This window comes from Gavialis gangeticus, unplaced genomic scaffold (assembly GCF_001723915.1).
Source record: "Gavialis gangeticus isolate Ggan-Ray unplaced genomic scaffold, GavGan_comp1, whole genome shotgun sequence".
In the NCBI taxonomy this organism is placed as follows: Eukaryota; Metazoa; Chordata; order Crocodylia; family Gavialidae; genus Gavialis; species Gavialis gangeticus.
Genome location: NW_017729033.1, coordinates 34,988,872 through 34,993,321, shown reverse-complemented (window position 1 = coordinate 34,993,321; position 4,450 = coordinate 34,988,872). Strand labels below are relative to the sequence as shown.

The window sequence follows — 4,450 nt, the reverse complement described above, 5'->3', positions numbered from 1 at the left end:
TTTAAAAAAAATTCTGGTATTTTAACAACCTGATTATTAAACAATTAACAATTATGTTATGAAGATACCGCTAAACTAAGAAATTAGGAGGACTGAGGATAACCACTCTTCCTCTCCACAGTGTTTCCTTTCTTAGAGTACGAATACTACTACCTTAAAATAGACTTAAGCTAAGACAGCATGTAGAGAAACTGGAAGAAAAGGAATGAGTTACAAAAGAAAGTCAGTCAAATGTCAGTACTTCAGGACAGTTGGTATATGTATGGTTTGGTACCAGAATGGATGTATTTTGCAGATCTATTTTGTGGCTGCCTCTTCCTGCATCCCGTATTTACATACTTGCATCCTCCCACTCTTTTTGTTTCCCATTGTCACATGCACTATCCTTAACTTCTTCATCATGTGCTTTGCTGAATTTTTTTTATTATTAATCTGACCTTTTCTATAATCTCTTCCCATCTGCCCCTTTCTTATTTTGCTTCTTCCCCTTCACTGTTTATTTGGTTGCTTCCCATTCCTAATTTCTTCCCTTTTTCCTTTTTCTCCCCCTGGCCCTCTGACATCCTTTTTCCTTCCCCACTAGGCAGTTTTTTCCCTAAATCTGTGAATCCCCTACTGCTCATTCCCTTTTCCCTACTCCTGATTTGTGCCAAGCAGCTAAATGAAAATAACCAGCTGTTAGGAGAGTAGTGGAAGCACTTTGGAGCTGGTTAGTTTCATTCCCAGATTTGTTACTCCACTATGGAATGGGGGAGTGAAATTAACCAGCTGTGAATTGTTTCTACTACTGAGTTTCACAGCTGGTTAATTTAAATTAGCTGCTCTACTCTGTACAAGAGCAGAACAGAAGAGTGCACTGGGCAGAGAAAACTGTTATTCCATTGCACTAGCATGAACTATGAAAGCTTACCCCTGCTATGACGCTTATTATGTTTGTGGTAGTAAATGCTGTAGTTAAGGCTGAAAAGACATTTCCATTTAAACCCCTTAGCTTTGTTCAGGCATAACTTTTTAAAATACTTACCCATAAGCTTAAAACTTCTATTTTCCAAAGGTGACCTTTTTGAGAGAATTTGAGTAACACCAGTTTAGCTGTTAAATTACTGGAGGGTTGCAGAAAACTGTTCCAGCTGTAATGATATTCTAATAGTCGTGCACTATTAGAAATATTAAGTTAATCATTTAATGAAAAAAAATTTGAAAAGTAATTAAGTTCGAGCCACAACATGTGCATGAGCAATGCAAGCATTTGGTGACTCTTGTAAATAGCAACACTGTGGTAGGTACACAATGTTATTTATTAAATGGATGGTAGGTAAAATATTTTGGGAAAACTAAGATTTGGTACTTGCATCCTGAATCAATGATCCCAGGCTGCTAAGAAAAATATAGTGGCATACTGGCCTGCTAGAGTGCCTTCTATCCTGGTGAGTGGTAAAACACCAGGCTTCATATTCTGAGTCTCATCTACACTATTACATGAAAAAAATGTATAGTGTTAATTATACCAAACTTCAATAGCTTCATAAAACTTGAAGGAAAGCTTGTTAGTTCTGGTTGCTTCCCTTTTATAAAGAAGCTGTTTCAGTCCAATTACAATACTGATCTCACACAAGTTCCTGTTCAATAGACGTTAATACCTTTGCATTAGAAATTCAAGACTCATTTACCCTTTCCTTCCTTCAGGAAAAATTATATTGATTACTAACTAATATCATTTGGCCTTGACTCTGAAAACACGCAAGCACAAAAGTACACTTTTATCCATGAACAGTCATCCTAAAACTTACTGGGCTACTAATACGTGTAGAACTGTTGGCAGGTTTGAAACTTTTAAAATAAAGTTACCAAGAAACAAAACCCAGTTGTGAAGGTGAGATTTTCTCTCTTTCATATTTTAAAATGTTTTGATGTTGTTGTTGGTTTGCTTAAATGTAGTTAGCTTGTCATCTCATCAATTTAAATAAGTTTGAAATAGTTTCGGTTACACCTACTCACGAATCCTGCTGCCAATTTCTATGGTTTAAGAATGTATTTTCCTATTGTCTTCATGAAAGTGAAAGACATGTCGAAATAAGGGAAATGAAGGCTCTGATCCTGCAGCTGGATCTGGCTGGGTAGATTCCTGCAGGCTGCGTGATGGCAGAATTGTCCGACTGGCTCTATAGAGGAAATAATGAGCCTGTCCAAAAATTGCTCTCCAGTGCAGACAATAAAATTCATTTTCTTCAGTCTTCCAGTTACAGTAATTTTAAGTGTTACTTTAAATTATAGCAGGTTAAAAAATAAATTCAGACATAACTGCTGTTTTTAAGTGGCTTGTGGCCCTTTCCCATCTAATTAAGTAAAATGCCTGGCTCAGAGTTGGTAATAAAACTCCTTTGTCAGAGGCTGAATATTCTCAATTAACAATTAAAAAATGTTTCATTCCACATTTCTAGGTGCTCCAAAGGGAAATTTCCAATAACAGTGATGATTAGAAAACAAGAATATGGGGGAAGTCAAGTCTAAAGTCTTCAAGTCTGCTCAGATCTGGAAAGCTGCCAAGAGGCATGCCTTGCCCACTCTCTCTATTTTCAAAACCAGAAAGAGGGAGAGAAACCTGCTGAGGGTGTCCCTCGATGCAGAGTTCCTCAAGATGTGTTTCTAGTGGGCTTGAGAACAGCAGTGGGGGATGCCCCCCAGGGGATTTCACTGCCCGACTCCTGGGTTTGATGTGTGCACGGTGTGAGTACGCCCGCTTCTTGGAGGCATTCTTAAGAGCATTAGGAAAGTGGTATAGACTTACCTTTTCTTTGGCCTGAGGCCTAGGATGCAAAGACAGAGTGGCTATTTTTTTTTAAGCAACAAGTGTAGCCTATAGGTTTAAGCAGCGACTTGTACTGGCACAATTTACATCAGTACAGTATTGGTAAGGGCTGGTATTAGTGTAACAACATCCCACTAGTTACATTATTGTCTAATAACCCCAGCACAGATGAGGTCCAACATTTTCTCCACTTAATTATAATGGGCAGCTGTAGTTCCTTCTACACAGGGAGATAATATGTGGCTACCAAGGAAAACAGATTCTTTTTACTACCTCAAGCCAGTGACTATCAAAATCAGGTCAGAAGTAGGGGCGAGAGGAAGAAGCGGAAGTGCAAGAAAGATGCCATCACATGCTTCAATCCCAACCTTACAAACTCCCAAACCGAATGGGCCTAAAGATCCAGCCCAGCACCTGGACAATTCCTGGGCAGTCAGCACCTTGCTTTTTCAGGGACAGCTTAGCACTGGCACAGCCTGAGCAGCACCAGGGGAAAAAAGGAAATAGCCAGTTGTCAGCCAGATTCCAGACTGGACAGGGAGTTGGAAAGAAGGTGTTTCCTTGCTAGCTAAACAGGTTTTCAGCCAGAACAGGATGGGGAGATGGGAAAGCACTTTCCCTGAGCCTGAGAAAGAGCATATGCACCCAAAAGCTTGCAGAAAGAGATATGTATTTTTTTGTGATTTCTTACTTGGTCTAATAAAAGATCTCGCCTCTGAACCAAGAGTCTGCTTTCCTTTCGCCTGGGGGGCAGCACTCACCCCACTCCACACGCAGGGGAGCTAAACTCCACTGCTGAGCAGCCGGCAACCTCTGCTGAGCCTTTACCTCTGACTGGCTGAACTAAGAGACAATCATGGGAAGCTCCTCTCTAGCTTACATCTGCGGCCATACGGCTGAGGGCCAGCAAAACTTGGGGGCCTCTGAACGCTAAGTCTCTGGGCTTGGGCCTGTATGTAGGATGCCTGCCAAAAGACTTTGGAAACATCTGAAGCTCCTGGTTGGGGGCGGTGAATGTTTGCTGGTTGCAGAACTAGTTATTCGCCGGCTGTAGGACCGCTTACGGTTCAAAACTGACTCATGGATTTGGACTTGATCTAGCTGATTTGGCTTCAAACACATTTCTTTAAAAAAAAATAAATCAACCTCCCAAGTCCCGCCCTCTGCCAAGGAAGGTCGTTGGAGCCCTACAGCCGGGCGGCCAACTCCCTGCTCAGCTGGGCGGGTTCGAAGCACCTCTGCCAGCCCCAACCCCAACCCCACCTTCCTCACGTGCAACACAGCACAACACGCGAGACACCACCCAGCTAAAACCCCACCCACGGTGGGGCGGATACTTGTTAAGCACCGCCCCTTGGAAACCTCCCCCTTGGAGGCCACTTGAGTGGGAGGAACCTGCGCTCGTGACCTTTCACCCCACGCCCCTTAGTTACCACGCTACGCGTCACGGCGGGGCTAAACCATTGCCGCGCCAAGAGCCCCGGGCCGTACCACTGGCCCCCAGGAGGTGACAGGGCGCCTGCGGGGCCGCGGGGCCAGCTTGAGGCCGCTGGCGGGACAAGCGCGGCTTGGACGCGCGGGGACGCCGTCTCCTCCCCCCGCCCCCCCGCCCAATGGTTCCGCCCAGCCCCGGCCTTAGTG

General features: G+C 43.7%; 1 protein-coding gene across 1 annotated transcript in view; it reads left to right on the top strand.

Moving 5' to 3' along the window:
* Positions 1–4,262: 4,262 nt before the first annotated feature.
* RAB28 (RAB28, member RAS oncogene family) overlaps positions 4,263–4,450 on the top strand; it is a 146,583-nt gene continuing 146,395 nt past the window's right edge. The window contains exon 1 of the mRNA XM_019526422.1: positions 4,263–4,450. This exon is cut by the window's right edge and continues 1 nt beyond it. The gene's annotated coding sequence lies outside the window, so the exon portion shown is untranslated.